The sequence below is a fragment of the Lontra canadensis genome, unplaced genomic scaffold, assembly GCF_010015895.1.
Source record: "Lontra canadensis isolate GAN:19392208 unplaced genomic scaffold, GSC_riverotter_1.0 scaffold7, whole genome shotgun sequence".
NCBI classification, from domain to species: Eukaryota; Metazoa; Chordata; class Mammalia; order Carnivora; family Mustelidae; genus Lontra; species Lontra canadensis.
Genome location: NW_022631001.1, coordinates 7,355,628 through 7,381,471, shown reverse-complemented (window position 1 = coordinate 7,381,471; position 25,844 = coordinate 7,355,628).

Here is a 25,844-nt window from a genome sequence, read left to right as displayed (position 1 = left end):
ACTTGCTCTTGGTTAACTGCTGCCCTCTGTCCGTGACCTACCTCTGGGTGGTACAGTCCAGACCCTCGACGTTCAGAGTACTACTAAGATAACAAGTGGGATGACAAGTGAGCCTACTTCCTACTTCTTCCGGGAGTCTAGGTAGCTATCACTGGGGTTAGTACTGCACACAATTTATTCATCCCCTCTAGCTGGGAAGAAGCCACTTACCCACCATTCCAATGGATGAATAAAGAGGGAAAAGCTGGGATGCCTGGGTGGCTCAGTCGTTAAGCATCTGCCTTCAGCTCAGGTCTTTATTCCAGGATCCTGGGATCAAGCTCCGCATCGGGCTCCCTGCTCAGAGGGGTGCTTGCTTCTCCCTCTCCCACACCCCTTGCTTGTGATCTCTCTCTTGCTCTCTCTCTCTCTCTGTGTCAAATAAATAAATAAAATTTATGAAGAAAAGAAAAGGGGGAAAGCTGATTGAATCTGAGAGTTGGGATGAACCTTAAAGGTCATCTCAACTCATCTCCATTCACGCATCAATAAGTAATGAGCGCCTACTGTATGCCAGGCACTGTGTATGGTGCTGCGAACAAGATGTACTCTGTAGTTCAGCTCATCAATGGAATGTACAGTCTAGCAGGGGAGAAGGGCAGGAAATAAGGGGACAAATAAGGAGATGAGCCAATAACATAGCTGAAACCAGTGTAGTGGGTGGGGGCGGTAGAGGTGGCAGGCACCTTAGAGAGGGTGGTAAAACCAGTTAGGGCCTGGAGATTAGGATCAGATGTCACCAGATTAAAGCTGAAAACTTTGGCTGGAGAAGTGAAGAGACTATAAAAATAAGAGTTCAGCTACCCCACAGTACTTCTTTTTCTTTTAATTTTTTAAAAGGTATTATTTATTTATGAGAACGAGAGAACCCAAGAAGGGGAGGACAGAGGAAGAAGAAGAAGCAGGCTCCTCACTAAGCAGGGAACCCGATGTGGAGCTTGATCCCAGGCCCCTGGGATCATGACCTGAGCTGAAGGCAAACGCTTGGTGCCACCCAGGCACCAAACCCCCACCCCGACCCCCAAGGTACTTCTTTTTTTTTTTTTTTGTATAAAGATTTTATTTATTTATTTGACAGAGATCACAAGTAGCCAGAGAGGCAGGCAGGGGGTGGGGGGAGCAGGCTCCCTGCTGAGCAGAGAGCCTGATGTGGGGCTCGATCCCAGGACCCTGAGGTCATGACCTGAGCTGAAGGCAGAGGTTTAACCCACTGAGCCACCCTAGCACCCCAAGGTACTTCTTTCTATAAGAAGCTTCAAAGGGGAACCTGGGCCTGGAAAGAGGTACAATCCAGCTTTAGTGAGGGCACAGAATTTTAGAGATCACCGAAATTTAGAGATTATTAGCTATTAGGAGCTAAATCGTATCCCCATCCCAGAATCCATATGTTAGATTCTGGAATCCATATGTCCCCCTAAACCCCAGGACCTCAGAATGTGACAGTATTCAGAGACAGGGACCTTTAGAGGAGCGATTAAGTTAAAACGAGGATCTCAGGGTGGGTGCCGATCCAATCTGCCTGGTGTCCTTCTGAAAGCTAGGACACACAGTGACTGCATACCTCGGGCTCTCTCTGTTTAAATGAGTCTTGCTATCAGGGATAGCCCACGGGGATGCTCACCCAGAAGAAGGGCCCGGTGAAGACATAGTGAGAGGGTGGCCATTTGAAAGCCAAGTAGAGAGGTCTGAGGAGAGACCAAGCCTCCCAACACTGCGATCTTGAACTTCTACACTACAGAACTTTGAGAAGATGAATCTCTTATGTAAGCCACCCAGCCTGCGTTATTTGGTTCTGGCAGCCCAAGCTGACCGATACACTAGTCTGGGATCACTCATATCGAACACTTAACTAAGAAACAGAATCTTGGGTTCTGTGCCCCACTACAGGCTAATTAAATACAAATTTATGTAGACAAGGGAATAGAGAACTGGATTTTAAACAAGTCCCTCTCTAAATAATACTAATAACAGCAACAATAATAATAGTAAATTGTATAGGTTCTCACCCACACTGAAGATGGAAAACTCTGGCCCAGTGGGGGCCTGGGAAGTGTGCTGTTGCCAATCAAATCTAGATTCCCGGAGTAAAGATTTCCCAGCAATGCTGATCAGGCTCCAATAACCTGATTCACTGAAACTGAGATGGAGAGGGTAAGGGTATAGTGTGAAGGAAGGCCTCCAGCTCCCTTATCTCTAAGCCCTGCCCAGGCCATGCCCTTTGCTAAGACACCCCAGTCAAGTGGACTTTTAATTATTCAGTAATGAGCTTCCATTCTAGCCTCTAAACTCTTCCTGCTACAGGTGAAAACTAGTTTGTTTGTTTGTTTGTTTGTTTTTCCTGGCAAAGAAGAACTACCATTTATAATAACCCCCATATAATTAAACGTAGAACTGATACAGTTCCATTTTTTTTTCCTTGAGCAAACAACCAACTTTTTTGGCTCTTAAGCAAAGCCTGTTTCTCTACCCTTCTTTCAATTTTCTTGTTTTTATAGTTTTCCAAATGCTGCCTATAGTGTGGGACCCCAAACTAGTCATAATAAAAATCTAATATAGGGTTATTAAATAAGTAAATGAATAAATAAAGGAATAATTCTCCTTTTTTCCCTCCTTCTATGTAGGTTATGAGTTTCCATGGTCCAAAAAGAAAAAATCTGTAAGAACAGAAATGGACTCAAGCATTTACTCACAGAAAAATCTGTCATGCACGTTAGCTTTTGAAAAATGCAGCTACGTGGCATCAGTCTTAACACATAATTATCAGCTGGTACTGACCTGCTGTCTCCTGACCTTCTTTGATTCTTTAGATGCCATGTTCATTTCTATCTTCTGATTGCCTTGTCTTTTACCTCAATCTTGTTTTTCTCACCTTTCATTATAAAGCACTTTCTTTCTCCTTTTAAATAATGGGAAATTGTTGTCATGGAAAACCTCAGTTCTGCTATTTACTTAGCTGTCACAGGGGCCTGCAGACGGTGAGGAAGGGAAACTTCTGTGACAGGAATAGATCCCAGGCACATTAAAGCAACCTATGTAAATAAGCAAGGGCGTGAACGGGACCAGGCGAGGTCTATATTTAATGATTTACCAAAACTTAACTGGATGCTGTCACTCTCCTACTCAAACACACACACAGTTTGAGCCTGCATGGGCTCCAACCTGGGTCCTGGCATGGGAAAGCATTAAATACATAGTAGCAATTAAATACAAGAAGAAGGAGAGGAAGGTTGGGTGGGGGGCGGGGGTGGAATTTTCCAGGCAGCCAAAATATGCTTGTAAGGTTAATGGAAGAATTTGTTAATGGATGTGTCTGTGCAGGAGAAAATGCTTGATTAAGGGTATTTTCAGGGGCTCTAAGCTGCATGAGACTTGAAGAGTGTACCACCTAAATCCTAAATCCAGGATCAAAAAAGCTAGTAGCTAATACAGTCAGACAGTCCATCAGGCATCCGTTTCTGTTCACCAAGAACCGCCTGGCTAGGTCTGTTACTAGCACGGCCATCCCAGGAGCCTGGTTATTGAATCCCAGGTTGGAAGAGGGTCTAGAAATCACCCTGCATCCAATAATCCACGCAGATACAATAAGAACACTACCTCGTAAGACTGTAGTGGGAATTAACGGGTTCAGATTTGCAAAGCCCTTGGAATAGTGTCTGATACATAAGAAGGCCCATATGTCAATTAAAGAAATAAACCCCATTTGTTGATGCAGGCACCAATGGAACTGCTGCACAGACTTCTCAATGTTTAACCCTCTCCCGGACCCTTACTCCTCTTCGTACACGAGGAAAGTCAGCAAGAGGACAGGACTTGTCCAATGCATACTGTTAGCATGTGGTATTGCTGGATCCAAACTCAGTTTGATTTCAAAATCCATGTTGCTCTTACTGTTAACCATGACATTCCAGCACCCTTGACGAGAAGACTCCTGGGGCCTGCACACGTTCACAGACAGAATTCATCCTTCTAGTGCCCCATTCTACAGATAGAAACAAGTTTTATTACTTTTTTAAAGATTTTATTTATTTATTTGCAAGAGAGAGTATATGCAGCCTCCCCGCTGAACAGGGAACCCAGTGCGGCGCCTGAGCCCATGACCTGAGCCGAAGCAGATGTTTAACCAACTGAGCCACCCAGGCGTCCCACAATTTTATTTTTAAAAAGGGGGTAGGGCACCTGGGTGGCTCCGTCGGTTAAGTATCTGCCTTTGGCTCAGGTCATGATCCTGGGATCCTGGAATCGAGCCCCACTTCGGGCTCCGCAAGCCGGGACCCTGCTTCTCCCGCTCCCTCTGTTGCCCGCCCCCCCCCCCCGCCCCCCCGCTTGTGCTCTCTCTCTCTCTCACAAATAAGTAAATCAGATAGCTGCAAACGCTCTCGGAAGGGATAACAGACCCGGAGCCTGGAAATCACTCCCACTCCAGTTCCCACTCCCCACCCACCCCACCCCCGGGTGTATAAGGTGACTAAGCTGTGGGTTCGGTCCAACTGGTAGAGAAGGGTTTGAAAGCCAGTCCACTGCTCACTTTGGTTTTTGCTTTGCAGAAACTCGAAGGGCCTTTCTCCAGATGGTCAGACCCGCAGCAGAAACTGGCAAGGATTGCTGGGGTGCGATGGGGCAGACCGAGGGGGACCCCTGAGAACAGGGTTCCTGCGGGTCGCCCCCCCACACCCGTCCCGCCAGAGCCGCAAGCTTTCACTCGAGGGAGCCCTCCGCTCGGCCGATAGCGGCTGGTGCTATCACGATGGCTTCCAGTAGGGGTCGCCAGAGAAACTGCCAGCCGGTAGCAGCGGCCGGGAGGGGGCGTTAGAGAGCTCTGCAAGGAAAGAAGAGTACATGGTCCTGGGGGGTGGGGGCTGGTGACCAACGGGAGCTCTGGAGACAGATGGCCTCCTCCACCCAACTCTGGCACTAAATAAACACTGACCTCTGGCACCCCTGCCTCCCCCCCTTCCCATTCCCTCCTCTCTAGAAGGAGGCGGGGAGTCATGGCTCCTACTTGTCCATCTGTTTTCAACGATTTCCTGCGATAACCGCGTCGGGTGTTGAGCGAAGCGCCTGGCCTTCCCCCAAGTGCTCAGTGAACGTTCATTGTTACCACGTGCAAGTTTCACAACCGTACAATTTCCCGAGACGCTTGGAGCAAATGTACAGGCCCCACTTGACAGCTGAAGAAACTGAGGTTGAGAAGATGAGGTCGCTCGGCCAGCGTATGAACCGAGGAGTGCAGTCTCGGAGAGAGCTCACGGATGGACGCAAGGAAATTGGCCGCATGGGGTCCAGGGCTGGGGCAGGGATGGAAGGGCGTGGGGGTGGGAACAGAGAGGAGCCTAACTCTGGCCACGGAACCACGGTAGTTCCGAGAATAAGAGTCCAAAGGAAAGCCGAAAAGAAGTCACGTTCACTGGCCCACGGGAAACCATCACAAAAGGGTCACCCGAGGGGTACGCTGTGCAGATGACCACCAGGAACTTGTTCCAGGAAGACCGCCCTCCAACGCCTCTGCCTACCTAACTCCCTCATCCTGCTGGGAAATTAGTCCACATCAATCTGGTCTCGGTGCCCCTCCCCCCCCGAACACCCCCCCCCCCCCCCCCCCACCCCCCCCCCCCCCCCCCAGCTATAGAAACTGCTGTCTCAGACTCCTTCAGTGAAGTACTGACGGGATCTGAATATGCCACCCCAAAATGATGCCACTTTAGCATAAAGAGTATTTTGAACTGAAGACAATTAAGAAGCAGCAAACACAGAAGAGCTCTTTGCTCTTCCCCTGTCTACCTAAAAACGGATAAGCACTTCCCTTTGTGAAGGCGTTCTCCCTCCTGTCTCCCATACCAAGAGAACAATCCTTATGCCTAGAGACAGAAAGTCAGCACCAGGATGAGTCTGCACAAACCCACTAAAATAATCCTTATCTTCCATTATATTTAACCTTATATTTACCTCCCCTCAATGCACTGCCCCCAACAGTCTTTTTCCTTTGTCCGGCTACTTCTCTTCAAATGTATTATCCTTGTTAAGATGGCATATGAGCCCCCAGGTCTTTAATGCCTCTCTGGGTCTTTATTTCTTTTCTATGATGCTGTCTGCACACATAAAAAATAAAATATTAACAAATATTTTAATGTGCAAATAAAAATGTGTATTCCTTTTCTCCGTTAATTTCTCTTTTGTCAGTTTAATTGACAGGCCCCCACTATGGAACTTAAGAAAGCAGAGGAATTGATTCTTTTCCTCAACTCAATTCGAAGTCTTTTATTCTGCAAGCTGAGAAAATTCAAAAGCAGATACCCTGTGGAAGGCAACACATTGACTTACAGACTACTTTTGGACTATAAACACACACATATATATATACATATGTAGATATATATATATACATATGTAGATATATATATATATATATATATATATATATATATATAAAATTGGTGAAATACCAACACCTAGCCTGGCACTTTAAAGAATATGTATATTCATTTGAAAATTAATGAATAAATAAGCGATGCCAAAATACTGTCTGAAAGGAAGTTTTCTAGTGTCTAAAAGAGAGTAAGTGCTTAATAAATGTGGAAATTAAATGATGCTGCTGTAGAAAGGGCCCCTCGTGAAAGCAAAGGAGATCAGGTCAGCCACCTTCACAGTTATAACTCTTGGCTGTTTGTGTAAGACTTGACTTCTCTGGTTTCCAGTTGTGCAGGAAGAGAAAAGAGAGTGATCAGAGGAAATGGTACACTTGATTGATGTTACCTAAAAGTAATGAAAACGTGTGTGTCCTAAGAGTTTTGGAACTAATTAGTAAGGGATAGTTCTAATAGATCACATAGATTGAGTAGGCTTGCCCTATTGTAGGGCTCAATAAATGTATGATAAACTATCTGAACAGAACTGAATATGTTTGCGGAAGTGAGCTTTATTTTTTTTCTAAGATTTTATTTATTTGTTTGTCAGAGAGAGAGAGAGAGAGAGAGAGAGAAAGTGAGCACATGCAGTGGGAGAGGCAGGCAGAGGCAGAGGGAGAACAGGCTCCCAGCCAAGCAAGGAGCCCCATGTGGGACTCGATCCCAGGATTCTGGGATCATGACCTGAGCCGAAGGCAGTGGATTAACCTACTGAGCCACCCAGGTGTCCCATGGAAGTGAACTTTATAAGGGAGTTCAGGCTAGTCCACGCTTCTTGGGCTGGTGTGTCATTCTGGTCATTTGAAGAGTTGCCTTTATCCTGAGCTGAGGAGGAGTTGGTAAGTCCTTGCAATGCTCTGACAGGAGCCTCATCCTGCTGTTCTAATCTATTTCTTTTCTTTTCCTTCTTCTGTATTTCCTCCTTGTTCCATTTTCCTTCTTATTCTTTTGAATCAATAATATTCCCTCCTGTTTATAGGCACAAGAGCTGTATTAAGGACAAGAAGCATTGAGTCACTCACAATTCAACATTTCTCCAAAGAACTGGTTGGGTTGTGGTTCAGTTCTCATGGACACGCTGAAGCCCTTCATTTCCCTCTCTTCAGAGAAATGTTTCTCCTGATCTCAGTTGGGTCTTGAGATTTGCTAGACCTGTATAAATGAGTTAAAATCAATGAGAAATCGGGCCATCTAAAATGGCAGTATTTCCTCGATGTCTTAATATCGTAACACCTCAGCCACATCAAATTTTGTTGGATGGGTACTAATAATGAACAAGTAGGTGACAGAAAAAGAATGAAATAAAAGAAGAGGAAAACAGTGCTTTTTCGGGCTCTGCCTCAAATAAAATGATCCTTATTAAAAAAACCTAAATGTAGTGGAAACTCTACTCCCAAACATTTTGATGTTTTAGATATTTTCCCCACCTTAACATGAGTCCATTGGACAGAAATTAATCTTTGCTTGGCTAGTCAGAGGCATATTTCTCTGTGCTACAGTGTGGAAATAGACTTGGGGATTATTGGAGCACTCTATCATGTGCATGCAGGCATCGACTTGGGCATCCGCTAGTCGGGGTAGACTCTATCTCCTCCTTCTATGAGCAATTACAGCTGCCACTACCAGGACCCTAATGGAACAGGTTGCTTCTAATCTGAGGCTGGCCGAGAAGCCAGTCATTCAAGCAAGTTAAAATTGTGCCCAATATAAGAGTAAATCGATTCTGAGTGAAAAGTCATGGAACTCTATGGTAAGAAAAGTACACGAGCTTGCGTTGGCTGATTTGAGGCTGTCTGTGTTCCCGGCTAACTATTTGATTATGCTTTGGAGGTTTTTGTGGTTTTCCTGGTGACGTTTTTGCCTGGACTCTGGGTCATCTACTTTCTTTCAGCTAGTGGAGGCTGCCACCTAAGTGACCCTGCTTCCTCTTCTATCCCTAGGGCTGGTCCCAGCCTCTCTGTGTCTTTTAAGAAAGTGTATTTCTTTTGGTATAAGAATTAGATGACTTTAGGGTGTCTAGGTGGCTCAGTCTGCTAAGCATCTGCCTTCAGCTCAGGTCATGATCCCAGGGTCCAGGGATTGAGTCCCATATGGGGCTCCCTGCTCAGTGGGGAGTCTGCTTCCCCTCTCCCTCTGTTTCTGCCCCCGCTCATGTTCTCTTTCTCACTCTCTCTTGCTCTCGCTCTCAAATAAATAGGTAAAATCTTTAAAAAAAAAAAGAGAGAGAGAGAGAGAGAGAGATTAGATGATTTTAGAAGATCAGTCCACAAGGATTCTGGGAGTGGGATTTAGAAATCCTGGGTTCTAATATGAAATCACCTAATTCAGTGTCTGGAACATGGTACATATTCCAAAAAAATGGTACAATTCACTTCCCTTGAAACCACTCTGGGAACTTCTACAACACCATGACCTATAACTGAACGTTTCTTTTTCTACCTCCTGGGTTAAAAATAAAAATGGCTTAAGACCCACATACAAATACACACACATAGAAATAAATCCTACCCAACGGAGGTCCTGGCAAATTTGATTTCATGAAACAGGGACATGACTGAACTTTATTTCTGGCAGATTACTTACTAGGGTAAATGAAGTCACAAGAAGATTATTGATGATTGAAAAGTAAAAAGTGTGCTGAAAGACCACACTTTAAATATATGTATTTATTTAAGAGAGAGAGCACGTGTGCCTGTGAGGGTGCATGGGGGGGGGGCGTAGAGCTGGAGTGGGGGAGGGAGGGAGAGAACCTCAAGCAGATGCCACACTGAGCGCAGAGCCTGGTGTGGGGCTTCATCCCACTACCCTGAGATCATGATCTGAGCCAAAACCAAGAGTCGGATGCTTAACCCACTAAGGCACCCAGGCAGCCCCGGAAGACCGCAGTTTAGAAGCATCACCTTACTGCACACAGAGTCACTGAGCCAATAACAAATCGCGGTCAGCTCTGGTCACAAAGCTGGCCCTCCCAAAAGGCGCACCTGGCAATCTCTGCACCCGGTCTGAGCTACGATTTGCATAGAGAAGTATCCAACGTGCACTTCTTTGGAACCATTCCCTAAATGAGACGTTGCTTCTCCCTAGTTAGTCTCAATAAACAAGGTTTGGCAGGGCAGCCTAGAGAAAGGAATTGAATCAGAACAATGCAGACTATGCATTTATTCATTTTCCCCTTTCATCTTACAAAAGGAAAGGGACTCTAATCTTTTGATTTGCCTAATGTATTTTGACAGCATGTACTCTTAGCCGCTCTTACGAAGATGCTGGGTCCCAGGACAGTCCTCCATTCAAGCCATCAGTCCTTTCCCCCTGCTTCTTCTAAGCCTGAGTTCCTCCACAGATAATTATCCTTCTACAGATAAGGCAGGCTATATTTTAAGAATTTTTTTTTATGTAGTTCAATCGACATAATGGATATACTACAGGAAAGATGCATTTTAGCGTATTATTACCAGGAGAGAATTTCCCAAATCCCTAAGTTATAAGGATAGAGACAGCAATTTCAAAAGAGTAGAGCAGAAAGTCTTTATATGTGCATTTCATAAAATGGATTGTACTTCATGAATTTCAATGTGACAGGATATTCACAATGCTGTCCTGCCATTACCAAACAAGATGCTTGTTGTAAAAAAGAAATACGCATGACTGTTGAGGATGTTGTGTTATTAATGACTGTGTTCTGCACTCTGTGAAATACTTCATTGGAATGTTATCACCTGCACTGAAAGATACTCCCAAACTTTCTTACCTAAATTATCTTGCTGAAGACACTCCGAATATGGTAACTCCACAGTTCCCCCAAATAAAAAGCCAGTTTAACAAGCCCTTCTGCCTTCAATTTAATGTAGGGATAAAATACGAGAATCCCGACATCTGTGGGTGACTCTTCTCTGGTGAGTTGCAAGACGATTTCTCTTTATTAATTGTCTCCATGCAGTTAGTTTTTTTTTTTTTTTAAGATTTTATTTATTTATTTATTTGACAGACAGAGATCACAAGTAGGCAGAGAGGCAGGCAGAGAGAGGGGGAAGCAGGCTCCCTGCTGAGCAGAGATCCCAGGACCCTGGGATCATGACCTGAGCCGAAGGCAGAGGCTTTAACCCACTGAGCCACCCAGGCGCCCCCATGCAGTTAGTTTTAATAAGCAAAACTGTTTAAAAAGCTTTTCTGTAGTTTGCAAATACATGATTGGCTTATGAGATATTGTTTGTAGTAAAAAATGAATGGTGCTCATCAGTCGAAGGATAATGTGTGGGACCTCCAGAGAAAGTCCAGGATTTCCTCTGCTGGGTGCAGGGGAGAGAAGGAAGGGTATTTGTGAAAAGAATATGAGGGTCTTTTTTTTCTAACACTAACCCACCTCCTGAGTTCTTGATTCAACCTCTTTTGGCCTCTTTCTGGATTTTGTTCTTTTTAATAATGTCAATCTCTCCTCTTTCTGTTGGCTTCTCCTTTGGGGCATATAATTCTACTCTTGAAAACCTTTCACTTGTCCTCGATGCTGAGCAAATTGGTCCACTAGCCTACCCGTGCACCTGTCATTTTTTTAATCTTGCCACTCATTTCTTAAAACCCAGAGACGTGCCTTTACCTCTACCTTTTATTGGAAATTACACTATGCAAAAACACAAATGACCTTGTGATCCCAAATCTAATGACAATGTCTTAGCCTCTCTGGGGTGTCAATACTGCTGGTGTTTCCCTTGTTGGGACCCTTCTTCCTCCCCCCTCAGTGTTGGTGGGACTGTGATCATGGTCCTCAAAGCTCCTTCTATCTCTGAGTGATCCCTCTATCCCTTCGCTCTTTGAGTATGGGCATAATCCTGGATTAAATCCTCTTCTCCGTCCACAGTATCTCAGAATCCACCCACTCTTGTGGTTCCCACACATCCTTAATCTGCATGGACATCCACCGCTTCTTCCTGTGCTTTCTCCTAAGCGCCCAGGTTGTATTCCCAACTATTGGCAGAAAGCTCCACTTGCATGTCCCTCCAGGACCTTGGACTCAATGTGTCTAAAACTGGATTTCTCAGCTGTCCTCCAGGGCAGCCCTTGCTTCTAACTTCCTTCTTTCTTTCTCTTGATTGAGCCTCAGAGATTCATTGACCTCATTTTTCTCTTTTGTCCCTTTATCTTTCTAGTCACCACCTCCTGCCACTTTGTACCTTCAGAAGGCATTTCTCAAGTCCTCGGCTCTTCCCCCTACTGCTGACAGCAGCTGTCTATGCTGTGCTGATTTGGTTGAGCCAGAACTTAATCCATTTCCCCATATGGCTCTAGGTAAGTATTGGTGAAGAGACAAATATGGCGGCCATGAAAATGATTTCCAAATATCCAATATATTCCCTCTTCCAAATGCAGGGAGTGAATTGACTGGTCCCAACTGCTCCTCTCTGATATCTATCACCATGTAGGCACCTGGCCACAATTTCCATGATCAGTCACCCAGCCAGTGACTGACCATAGCGGAAATATGGAGATGGGCTTATACCCAGAAGATGGGACATTCCTCAGATAGGCAACTTTGTCTTGGGGACTCCTCAGTAGCCTTGGAAAATTCTCTTAGGGTTGCAATGATCCACCCAATCTTCCTTTCTTTCCTTTTCCCTTCACCCAGGATCAGACCTGCACCGTGGTCTGATGGCTACTTCAGCCTCCCTGCTACCCTGTTTCTCTCTCCATTGTCCTTCACAGTTGTTTCCCTTAAAAAGTCTCTTGCTAATTAGTCCCATATTGGCTTCTGCTTCCCAGAGGACCTAGAGCCACACAACAAATGTATGTAAGATTCGGAAGATAGATTGAATGAGCAGCCATACTCTCTGAAGGTTATCATGGTTAGAAGTGGTGACAGACAGATGCACAGGGGAAGGTGGGTTCCAGAATGTTCCTGCTCTCCCCTACTTGACATTTAGCTCTCCTTCCTAACTGCTGGACCTAACAGTAGTCCTTGCCCACTCCCAAATGCTTGGCTACAGGCTTATAAAAACAGGAGCTAAACAGAAGTGATGATTTTCCATAAATATTTCTACCTCCTCACTCTGGAGGCTAGACAGATCTATCCCCCAGATTCCCCAAGAAGTTCCAACTTTTCCACTCATGCCACTGCTTCAGGAGGACTAGTTAGTGTCTTTTCTCTGACCTTCCAAATCTCCCTTCCAGACCCTTACTTGTATAGTTTCTCTCACAATAGCATAAGGTCTCTTCCTAAAATGAATACTCATAGGGGAACAGGACCCTGACTGGCCCAACAGCCCCACCAGTGTCTTTAGCATCAACACTCAAACCACTGAAATGGTGGCCTAACCGCTCTCTCTCCCAGCAATATATCTTGACCAGTGCTGCTAGACTAATCCTTATGACTACACTCAAAGGTTAAAGAGTAGCTCTCCATTTCCTGCACAATAAAATCTGAAACATGGACAGGATCTTCCACAAGCTAACTTTCCAGGTTTAGGTTCCTCATTCTCCCTACATGATTCTTTCTCTGCCCAATCCATGCACGTTCCCCTGATATTCCTTGTTCTTACCCACTCTACTTTTTCCTAGGCTCCAAGTCCCATCTTTCTCTTTCCCTGATCCACTTCTGATCCATTTATTCAAATCTAGTACATTCTATAGAAGTCAGCCCAACTCTAGCTCCTCTGCAAAGACTTTTCTATCTCAGCTGGAAATGATTGCTATTTTTTATGGAGCAACATCCTAAAGCAATTAGGGGCTTCTCTTGACATTTCTCTTCTATCATATGCACCACAATAAGGATTCTGAAAACTCTTTCTCTTTTTGGCATAAGATGAAACTATAATATGAATTTCATAGACCTTAATAAAAAGGAAACAAGCATCACATGCTGTTGAAATTTATATTCGAGCCAAATAAAGTATATTACTTATAGGAAGTTTTATAACCCCCTATCTCATAAAGTTAGTTGGACTCCCCTTCCTCTGGTTCAGTGCTGAGGATTCAGCTAGCAGAGCCACCAAAGGGCCAAGGATGAGGCTAGGATGGCCGGGGTGATGGGGCAGGGAGTGGGAAGACATGCTGCATGGTCAGGAGACTGCTCACATATGGAAGGATGGAGTAAATAAGTTCCCATTACAATAATGGTAATGGGAAAGGAGAGGACTGGAATCAAGCCATGGGGATTAGATGGTATCGGAAGTAGAAGTATCCTTGTGAATTCACATATTTTTAAGTATCAATGTGGATGTCTGCATGTATGCACAGGCTCACTGAAGATTGTGTTCTCTGGAAGCAGACACTGAGATGAAGTTCTGAGTGTAGGATATTTACTAGGGATCAAAACATGAGGAAGGAAACAGATTGGGCAAAAGGAGACATTGAAATGCAGTGTGGGCCCATGTCACTCTGTCAGGGTTACTATCAGAGTTCCTCCCTGTCCCAAAATGACCAAGCTTTCACCCCTTCCTTTGATCAGTCACTACATGGGTGCTGGCTGCCCCCAGAAAGGTGGGACTTTAGGTGAGGCAGTTCTTGACAACAAGCCTTTCCTTGAAGGTGGACCTGAATGGGTCATTTTCATATCCATCACAATGCATATGTGTGTGTGTGTGTGTGTGTGAGAGAGAGAGAGAGAGAGAGAGAGATGTCTCCTACATGTGTCTGAGAAGGTCTAGAAGCAATAAAACCCCAATAGGATAATCACACCCAGCACCCAGATCTTGGCCACTAAATACCATTCTCTGCTCTAAGGAACAAAGCCTCCTTGGAAGATGGCTATTTCCAAAGCTGATGCAGGAAAGGTACAAGAGGTCCCTAGGACAGTTTGTACCATAAAGTAAAGACTGATCCAAGAATGATGAGAACCTGTCAACAGAACCTAGGCACCATCTTGAAGAGACTCAACCTGGCCAAATGTGCAATATTTCAGCATCAAAATAAATAATGGCAGCAACAAATTATAACCCACTGAATAAAATAGAGATCCATGAGTCCATACTAATATAAAGAAATCAAGAGAAACAGACAGATCTGCTTAAAGTAGAATGACAACTACCAATAATTAAAAAGGATTGATGGGATTGGAGAATCACCATTTGGCAATCATAGCAGGAATAATCCAGGCAAGACTCATCAATGCATGCTAAAATTAACGAATAAAGCTTTAAGGAGGAACGAGGTATTTAGGCAGTTTCAAAATATCTTCCTGTAGCAAACTATACTTCAATTTAGAAAAGTCTCTCTCCACGAAATGCTTATTAATTACTTATCAAATCGGTATAAAATACTGTTTATCTTTACAGCAGAGACACTGGGTCAGACACCATCTCACCACGTGGTGGAAGAATGGGGGTAATGGGGCTAAGTGACATTGACATGACACACTGAGAAGAACACAGCATCGTTCCTGTGGCATATCCACCACAAATTTCCTAAACTGAATGGAGACACGAGGAAGTATCAGACGATCCCCCAAATGAACGACAGAATCCCCGGCCTGTACTCTTGAAAAACGTTCCATTATAGTCACGGAATGCAGGGAAAGGCAGGGGAAGTCCGTGGCTAGGAGACCCAGCCGACATATGGGCTCAGACGCCCCTCTAGAAAATCAATCGTGTGCCCCTCTTCCTAACTCGGCACTTCAGTGGCCGTGACATCAAGTTGGAGACTTGAAATTGGCCAGAATGGGAATATTGACACCATGAAAACTGGGAGCCACTACAAGTCAGGGGTTCTTTTTCCTCCCCTTGCGCCGGTGTAAGAACAGATCACTGGGACTGTGTGGCATCTGAGAAGACGAAGGAACCTTGACCGAAAAACCCAGGCTTGCTCCCGACTCTACAGGACACGATGGGGACTCCCAGAGACATTGAAATGAGATGGCAGTCTTGTATCAGAGTTTATTTCTTGATTTTGAGGAAAGTCCTGTGGTTAAGTAGGAGAATGTCCTTGTTTTTAGGATATCGACTTTGAAGTATGGGGGAATAAGGAAGAATCCTATCCGCAACTTATCATTCAAAGGTTCCAAAAACCTTGCACATACAAATTTAAATGGAAAGAGAGAACATCAGGGCAAATATGGTGAAATGTTAACACCACGTCGGGGAGTTAGGGAATGGGGGCTGGGGTAAAGGCTCTATGGGAGTTCTTAGTACTCTACTTGCCACTTTTCTGTAAATTTGAAATGATTTCCAGAAAACATCTTAAGGAATTGCATTTTCATCCAATGCTGTCAGGCCAGTCTGTGGCTCCCCTGTTTTTCTTCTGGATCTGCTGGGGGTTCAGCTCCTTTCACATTCACAGAGTTAGGGAAACACTAAAGGAGAAAACTGAGGTTGGCGAACCGGCACTTGTGATGCTGTGTAATTAAAGGCAACCGCTCCTGGGCTCTGCCCTCTTCTTCCTGGCTCCGCAGAGAAGTGGAAACGCTTTTTCATTTCTCTCCTCAGAAACTCGAGGCTTTGTGGATACAGGAAGACTGTTACTTCACCACCTTTACAAGCAATAAGGATGAGAACGTGATTATAAGAAGAGTTTTTTAAGGGAAATACTCTTGTTTGTTTTGTTATGAGCGAAATAGGGATTCAGATATTGGTGGTATAATATTCGGAATCGTCATTACTAGATATTAAATGTTGGTTCTTAAAATGCTAAGAATTCAGGGATGCCTGGGTGGCTCAGTCGGTTAAGCATCTGCCTTGGGCTCAGGTCATTATACCCAAGTCCCCCATTGGGCCGCCGGTTCGAGCCCGTCATTGAGCCCCACCATTGAGCCCCACATCACTCCTTCACCTCCCATCACACCTGCAGGAGGTACTAACCTTTTCATGGGCGAGTGTGCTGCTTGATGAGACAACAGAATGTATTGGTAATGCGGAAAAAGACAGCGAGTCCCTCTCAGATGATAATCTGAATCATCACCATAGTTCATCTGAGAGTCAAGAGGGAACCAAGTCCTGACAAAGAGCCTCCATTGCTCCAGTGGGAACAAAGATCTTTACCTCTCCCCATTGTCACAAAGCAATTTATAACAAAAGATGGGTTGTGAGGGGCTGGCCGTGGGTTCATTTAGTAACATTTTTCTCTTGGGCTGTTCAGATTTGCCAAACGCTCTCAGCCTGACATTTTAAAGGGTCCTGTTGTGTTTCTTTTTAGGGAAGACTAACAATGCCCACCAGGAGCGTGTATGCCTGCTTACCTGATGTCAGTTCAGTCCCATTTCTATGGTAAGTTATAGAAGTCAAAGAAGAAAGCTCAGAGTTGGTTACCTGAATAACTAACGGAGTCTGCTGTGCTATAAGTGTCCTTGTAAGACCACTGGTGCCCAGGGGGACAGGAAAGAGCTCTCTGATGCCAGCAGTGCTTTGTCCCAGTTTGTGGGCCTGGATATGGACACCCAAGGGGCCTTACACTTGACCATCAAGGCTAGCATTTCCAGGAAAAACAAACTCCCGTTAACATAGCACGTGAGCTATTCTAAACTCATAAATACATATATTAAATTAACTTACTTGTTTTCGATCTTTAAAATGCTTTCCTCTGCATTTTGGCAACTCCCTAGTGACATTGCACCTGACATGCTTTTGTAAATAAATGGGCCTTCTCGTAACTATTGTCCAGGGAGGACGAGAAGCATTTTGCCCTCTCTTAGCTGCTTCCTTCTGCCCACCAAAATATCATCCTCAAGTTGACCAACAATTAAAATTTTTCCTTGGGGTATAATTTATATACAGCAAAAGGAATAATTGACTTTTTAAAAAAGATTTATTTTATTTTATTATTTATTTGGCAGAGAGAGACCCAACGAGAGAAGGAATACAAGCATAGAGAATGGGAGAAGGAGAAGCATGCTTCCTGCTGAGAGGGGAGCCCTATGCTGGGCTCCATCCCAGGACCCTGGGATCCTGACCTGAGCCGTAGGCAGATGCTTAACAGCTGAGCCACCCAGATGCCCCAATAATTGATGTTTTAAAATTATTTTAATTCCATTAAATAAATACAACAACAAAAGGGATAAATCCAGGCATCTCGGATTTTATCTTCTGAAATACCATAGTGGTCTCCGGGCTCCCCCTCGTCCCTCCAAATTTATACATATTCACCAGTAACTTTTGGTAAATACAGCGTACAGTGAATTATTGCTTTATGTAAACAAAAAAAGCAAACACTGTGGAGTATAACCCTTTCAGTGCACCCTGGGGATTTAACTTTAAATGTTTAATCAGATGTTTTACACATACTCCAAATGTGTCTCGCGTTTAAAAACTTCCTGTATCAAAACTGTTCGTCTCCGCCGCCCTTCTGCGACTGGTTATGTTTAGCAACCATTTAAAGCAACTTTTAATTACATACTGCCAATCAAAAGCTTGGCACCGTGGGCTGTGTTTTGGTCTCAGGGAAGACGTCAGTCTTTAATTACCAGTGCATTGTTTCTAATTCCAAAGTATATTCTCATCTGGAGTGACAAGATGTTAAAAAAAAAAGAAAAAAAAAAACCAAAAAACAAAACCTCTTACATCTCACATTTTGCACTTAAAATCTAAGCTGCAAGGGACACAATGGTAATCAGACTTTGTTGTTTCAAACCTATGCATAACAGTAGTAGGAGATGGGGCTCCTAATGGAAAGAATTAATCGCAGGCCTTTTTGATATTCACGGAAGGGGGCGATGGTGTCCCTTCAGGGTGACATCCTTTTGAGGGAGGCCAGCTTCTGACCGTGAAACCCATTCCCATGTGATTTCTTCCTTACAAGCCACAAAGCTGCTTTAATCTTTAACCAGGAAGCATAGTGCTTACAGTATCAAAGGTAGACAAGTTCTCCTCCTGAGGTTCAAAGGCAGATAAGAGAGAAGAACCTGGTTGCTAATGTCAGGCTGATGTCAGCTCTGAAATCACTTTTCACTTGATTGAGCCATTTTGTCCTCAGAATCACTTTGTTCTATTTGGCTGAATTTCCTCCAGCCCCTAACAGTGAGCAGCACATCTGACACTCCCCCCGGGGGCTTCTTGTCAGAAGTGAGAGCCCCTGCACCATAGACGTGTTATTTCACATCAAAACTCTAAAAAAAAAGTAGCCCTGGGAGAGCCAAGCAGTGCTTCTCACCGCAGCCCCGACTCACCCTTCCAGCTGCCTCACGGGCACCGACACCTCCCAGTCGACGGGGACACCGTCCACTCCCAGCTCGTGGAGCCCCCAGGAAGCCAGACTTCCCTTTTTGCCTCAAAGGACCACGAAGATGCTGGGTCTCAACAAAGGCTTACCTGATTCACCTGTACCATGGGAGAAGCCATCGTGCAAAAAAAAAAAAAGTCTCCTACCAAAAAGAGAGTTAAGTGAAACGGAGAAAACTACACTCAGAATGAAGTTAAAGGCAATGCAGAGATAAAAGAAAGTCGAATAAAACCCACATGCCTCCCCAGACCCTTAGCATCTGACATTTTTGTACACGCACAACAGCAGATCTGAGAGATGATACCGTCTGCCGTGTGGGCGTAATTCAGGGTTTGGGGGAGTCCCGAAACTTCTACCATTAGTCTCAAACTTAAGTTCTTTAGCCATTAACCAAGCAGTTGGTCTGGGATGGTCTTTCAGAGCCCAGCTGTGGACCGCCTGTGAGTCTGATCCCAGCCCAGCTGTGGGTCCTCTTCTCTGTCCCCTCACATCACTTCACCGCCCGGTTTGTATTAGTTTCCTAGGGCTGCTACCCCCAATTATCACAAAAGGCAACTTAAAACATCAGACATTCATTCACTCGCCGTTCTAGAGGATAGGTGTCCAAAATGAAGGTGCTGGCGGGGGCCATGCTCCCTCCAGAGGCTCAGGAAGGATCTGGTCCTTGCCTCTCCAGCTTCTAGAGGCTGCTGGCCTTCCATGGCTTGTGTCTGTATCACCATAAGCTCTGGCCCTGTGGCCACCTTGCCTTCTATTCTTATTTGTGTCCAATCTCCCTCTGCCTCCCTCTTACAAGGATGCAGATGATTGCATTTAATGCCCACCCAAATAATCTGGGATCTCCCCATCTCAGGATTCTTCATCTAATCCCATCTTCACTTTTTAATTTTTTTTTTAAATTTTTGCCATATAAGAAACATTCATAAACTCTATCTTTTGGGGGGCTATTCCTCGGCCTACCACACTGTTCCTGATTGCTAAAACATGACCTTTCTGTCACTTAAAGGCAGGGATTGGCCAAGAGAAGAAAGCTGAGTTGAATATCCCGGCTTGAGACACTTCCTAGAACATTTCAGGCTCCTAGGGTCGTTTCTGATTTAAACAGTCCAAGAAGACAAGATACTCAGCTTCCGGTCAGATTGAGAGCTTCCAAACAAAAGCAGTAAATTACAGGAAGTTTTCTCAAGCTCCCTTAAGGCCCCCTTCAGGTGGATCCATAAAGAGCTATTTGAATTCTGCCTGTGTTCGACTCAAACAGACAAACCGTGTCGACTCTTCTCAGGCAGTGTCCACATCGGAAGATTCGAGGGAAAGCAGACCACATCCTTCGGTCATCTTTCAGGCAACCCATCGTTATGAGCAAATGGTTAACTGTATGGGAATTCAACAGCCTTTCAAGGGGCTGGCTCGTAAGGCTCGTGGCATTTTTATGCTTATATGGGGTCCCTGAGTCTTAAATGGTGTCTAGCACGCCCTTAACCTAAAATCCATTCTGACTTAACTCACCCCGCTTGCTCGCTGGCCCGGGCCAACCAGATCTCCTGGATAATGACGCAGTGTTGGCCTTTGCTTCGGCTGGGTACACACGTTGAGCTTACTGAATCAGGAGCAGCAGGGCAGCAAGGCATGCTTGGAAAAGAACACCGGAGCTCAACCAGCGTTGAGTTTAATGGACAGGGCGTTAATTACTGAGAAAGGCGATACATGAAAAATAAAAGCAAGGAACCAAAAACCCTGGCCAGGAAGCTGGTGAGACTTTGAAAACTTTCTTTAGAAAGTTTCAAAGCCTTTCAAAGCCTGCTTGTTCCACTTGCCACCTCACTCCACCATGAGCTGAGAGCGGCTGAGAAGTAAAATCCGCTCTGTATTAACTCTGAATACAGCCATATTGCAAAATGGCCAATAATAATGACGTCCCTGAGCTGCTAATTGATTGTGAAATGCTTTAAGGGCTTTATGACAGTGGAAAGGTACAGTTAGTTATTATTAGATCATGCAATTCATTAACTTTAAAGGGCAAACTTCAATGGCAAGTGTTTCTGCGGAGCTCCTGTGAGAAAAGAGACTTGTCAGGACGCTGTTCTCTGCTATTAGCGATGTCACTCTTCCCCCGAATGGAATCTGCATGTTTGGCCACAATATGAAGTTTTCTTATAAATATTTTTTGGGAGCAGAGATGTAAGTGTGCTGATTAGGCGGGATGCTTCGTCTAATTATAATTTGGCCGTCATCTCTAATAACCAGCACTCAAATGGAAATGCTTTTTTAATTGTATTAAACATCGTAGAGTTGGAAAACAACAACAACAACAAAGAAAGTTATGAAGTTATGAGCTGGACACCATTAAAATCCCCCATTAAAGAAATTCCAGGGGTGCCCAGGTCGCTCAGTGGGTTAAGCCTCTGCCTTCGGCTCAGGTCATGATCCCAAGGTCCTGGGATTGAGCCCCACATCGGGATCTCTGCTCAGGAGGAAGCCTACTTCTCCCTCTCCCACTTTCCCTGCTTGTGTTCCCTCTCTCTCTCTGTCCCTCTCTCTGTCAAATAAATAAATAAAATCTTCAAAAAAAAAAAAAAAAGGATTCCCGAGAAACAAACATAGATATTTAAGCTTCTGGTCTGTGGCTTATGATCCCACAGATGAGACAGAAAGTTTCCCACGATGAAAGTGTTTATAATACATCGATTGCCGAATTATCTGGATTCTCTGGTCACCAGTGACGGGTTCACAACTTCACCACCCAAAGCTAGGGGATTACATAGTCATGAAGAGGATAGGGATGGAGCTGGTCTTAGGGATGCCCATGTTCAGGGACTCAAACACTCTGGGGACTCTATCTCTACTCCCTGTCTCTGCTCCTTTCTGCGTTTTGGCTTCATTCATTTTATTGCCCGTGGAATTTCTCCACAAGGCAAGGGACAAGGCCCAGGTTGCCCTGGGCCTAATGCCCTAGGTTAATGACCCTAAAGGAAGGAGAATTTCTCTCTCTCCTGGATGTTGTTGAAAACTTCCAGGAAAGGTCTTGGTTTGAGCTCCGTGACTACATCTGGATCAATCTACATAAACAGGGGAATGGTAGATTATAACAGATATTATAATGATTATAATGGTAGATTATAACTGCTACAGCTCATAATATTCCCGTGATTAGTAGGGGAAGGTCTGTTTACTTAACAACAAGTAAATAAGTCATGGTGAGGGTGGATGACATCGCTGTAGCCACGGCCTCAACCATTAAGGAAATTGTGAGGTGAGTGTTACCCCCCACCATGCACACACACACACAGAGACGCACACTGTGGCCACCCCGGGGCAGACATCCCTATTCTGCAGTGGTCTTTGACCTCAGACAGAAGAGGGCTCAGTCAGAGGAGAATAAACATCTTCTTGGACAACACCCCTGACCCCAGTGCCTCAGAATGTTCTTATCTGAGGAGATAAGGCCTTTGAGGAGGTCATTCAGTTTAAATCAGTTCACTAGGATAGGTCCTAATCTAATCTGACCAATGTCCTTATTAGAAGAGGAGGATTTGGACACAGGCAGAGGAGAAAAGCCTGGAACAGATCGTTCCTTCACGGCCCTCAGCAGGAACCAACCTTGTTGACATCTTGATCTCAGACTTTGAGCCTCCAGAACCACGAGAAGATACATTTCTCCTAGGAAGCCACCCCATGTGTGGTACTTCATTATGGCAGCCCTAGCAAACAGCTATGTCTTCCACCAGCAAACGAGTTTCTCCCACTCTTTCCAAGGGAAGAGGAACCCATATGTATCATTACACCCCAACTCTCATAACCATGACCAAGATCCCTAATCAACGGTTGCTCTCTACCCACTGAGCCCAGATTACTGCCCCGGAATCTTTTTTAACACAGTGCTCTAGGAAATCACTCCAAATAACTCAAAATTGCCACTTGAGATGAAACTTACTTGCCCTGTGAGGAAAAAGCTGTTTATTGCCTACCCAATATCTAACTGTCTTCTTTCTTCCTGCATCAGCCATGCTTTTATTCAATAAAGCAACATTTTTCACCTTCTCCATCAATACTAGTCAATACTCGATCAATACTAGTCAGTGAAATATAATGGGAGATAGTGATTGGAAGACTCCTCAGAAGGACAGTCAGCCGGGGGGTGCTATTTTGCCTTCCACCTTCATCCTTCCTGCTTTCTGGAATGAAACTGTGATGTCTGGGACTTCAGCAGCCACTTTGGCTTATGAGTCCACAGTGAGAATGGTAACTAACACTAAGGATGATGGAAGAGAAAGAAAGAATCTGCTCTCTTGATGATTGTGGATCCTCTGTGTCAACCTGGATTGTCTACATCCAGAATCTTAATGTGTTTAAACTACTCTTATTTTGGTTTTCTCATTACATGCTGCCAGACCTAAAACTTGATCTAAAATGACAGTATTTTAGAAGTACTGTAGAATGACTTACTCAACACCTGTGATCAACTTGTGTCCTTGTATTGCAAAGGCTTGAAACCTAAAGATATAAGTACCTACCTGCCTCCCTTGCAGCTAGGAAAGCCATATGAAATGTAGGTTAGTGCTGGTCATTGAAATCCAAGAAGTCTGCTGGTGATTTTTTTAAAAAGACTCTCCCTTTTGCTTCCTTCCTCTTTCTGCCTGGAACGCAGATGTGTGGCGGAGTGGCTCAGTACCCATCTGGAGATCACAAGGCAACAAGCATGAGAACAAAAGGTGCCGACAAGCTAGAGACAGGCAGAATAGAAATATGGGAAGGGCCTGGGTCACTCATGGCATTGAGCAACTACATAAGCCAGGGACTGCTTATCTCTGGATCTTTTGTTATGCGAAAATAAATGAACCTTATTTGTTTAAGCCAAGTTGGATGGGTTTTCTGTTATTTGTGGCTGAACTCATCGCTAGAACTCTTCTACACTAGCCCTTTGGTCCTCAGCTAAGGTGACATATCCTTTGGAATCACCTCCAAGCCTGGTGAATGGTTTTGTTTCCTGGGGCAGCCAAAATGAATGGCCACAGACTGGCTTAAACCCATGTAAATTTATTCTCTCTTCGTTCTAGAGGCCTGAAGTCCACAAAGTGTCAGTGTAGCTGATTGATTCTCCACTGATTTTTCAAGAGGCTCTGAAGGAGGAACTATCCCTTGTGTGTTTCTCGTAACTTCTGGGTACTCCCAGCAATCCTCGGTGTTCCTTAGCTATGACTGGATGGCTCTAATCTCTGCCTGTGTTCACATGCTCTTCTTTCCTGTGTGTGTTTTTCTGTCTCTTCTCCTCTTCTTATAAGGAGACCATTCCTTGGATATAGGGCCCACCCTTCACATCCGCAAAGACCCTATTTCCAGATAGGGTTGCATTTATAGGTACTTTTGGGGGAACACAGTTCAACCCACTACAGTAATGGACTCCCTCCTTTTGCTCCCCCTGGGGCCCACAGTATTACCATACCACATAGGGCCCTCAACTCATTATTTTAGAAGGAGCCTTAAGCTGGGACTTTGGACCAGGCTCTAATTTCAGGCATCTCACTAATCATTTGGATGCCCTTGCCAAGTCCTTTAGCTCTTCAGTGACTCGTTTCTTTATCATAAAACACCTCTTTCTACAAACTTGATAGGAAAAGCTGCTGAGATAATGGAGATGACAAGATGACACAGCCTTGAAAAACAAAGATTTCCAAGGAGTAAGGCCTCCCAGACTTCCTCTCCTTCAACAGCACCATCATCATTCATCTCTGGCTTTCCAGTGTCTGAGGATGAAAGGGAAACTAGGAATGAGCTTGGGTAGCTGGAATCGGGAAGTTGAGACAAGCGGGGGCTTAACAGCTTTTCTGCTTGGAATTGTGCCCAGAAGCAGAGCAGGTCAGGAGAAAGGGAGAGAGCGGCTGGACCAGAGCTGAGCCTGAGAGAAAGGGTCCTGTGTTGGAAGACTGAAAGGCCACCAGGCACGCTCCCAGGCACGCTCCCAGGCACGTTAAACTGTGACTTCGAAGGCAATCTGCATCCTCCGAACTCTTATCTTTCACACTGACCTGGGCCTCACGGCCATGCCATCATTCTTCAGAGATTCTAAGAGCAATATCTTTTTAAAATATAAAAAAAAAAAAACATACTGGGGTTCCTGGGTGGCTCAGTCGGTTAAGCATCCCAACTCTTAATTTCAGCTGAGGTCATGATCTCAGGGTCTTGAGATGGATCCCCAAAGTCAGGCTCTGTGCTGGGAGTGCAGCCTGCTTGAGATTCTCTCTCTCCCTCTGCCTCTGTCCCTCCCCCTGTAAAAAAAAAAAAAAAAGAGGAAGAAGAAGAAAGAAACATATTGTAAGTAATTTAATAAAAGCACATGTTGTCTCTACCCAAATTTAGCACACATTAATATTTCGCTTTCTTTAATCGATATTCTTTTTTTAAAAGATTTTATTTATTTCTTTATCAGAGAGAGAGGGGGAGGGGCAGGCAGAGGGAGAAATAGGCAGAGGGAGAAGCAGGGTCCCTGATGAGCAAGGAGCTGATGCAGGACTCGATCCCAGGACCCTGGGATCATGACCTGGGCAGAAGGCAGACACTTCACGGACTGAGTCACCCAGGCATCCCAATCCAGATTCTTTTTAAGAAACACTGCAAAAAAAAAATTCAATTGAAGCTCCCTACATATATGAAATCACATTTTCCTTCCTCCTTGCCATTATTTTGAAGATTGTGTGTATCCTCCTTGCATGTTTTGAAGCTTTCCTCGAAAAGTAGATAGCTATATTTAAAAAAAAAAAAATGTTCTGTGTCAGGGCAGCTGGCTGACTTAGTCGGTAGAACATGCAACTCTTTAATTAATTAATTAATTAATTTATGAGAGAAAACACATGCGCAAGAAGGGGAGGGGCAGAGGGAGAAGGAAAGAGAGAATCTTAAACAGGGTCCATACCCAGCACTGAGCTCAATCTCGGGACCCAGAGACCATGACCTGAGTCAAAATCAGGGACGCTTAACTAAGCCACCCAGGGGCCCCACGCAAGTGACTCTTGATCTCAGGGCTGTGCATTTGAGCCCCGCATGGAGTATAGAGATTACTTAAAAATGAAATCTTGAGGCATCTGGGTGGCTCGGTGGGTTAAAGCCTCGGCCTTCAGCTCAGGTCATGATCTCAGGGTCCTGGGATCGAGCCCCCACATGGGGCTCTCTGCTCAGCAGGGGAGCCTGCTTCCCTTCCTCTCTCTCTGCCTGCCTCTCTGCCTACTTGTGATCTCTGTCAAATAAACAAATAAAATCTTTTAAAAAAATGAAATCTTA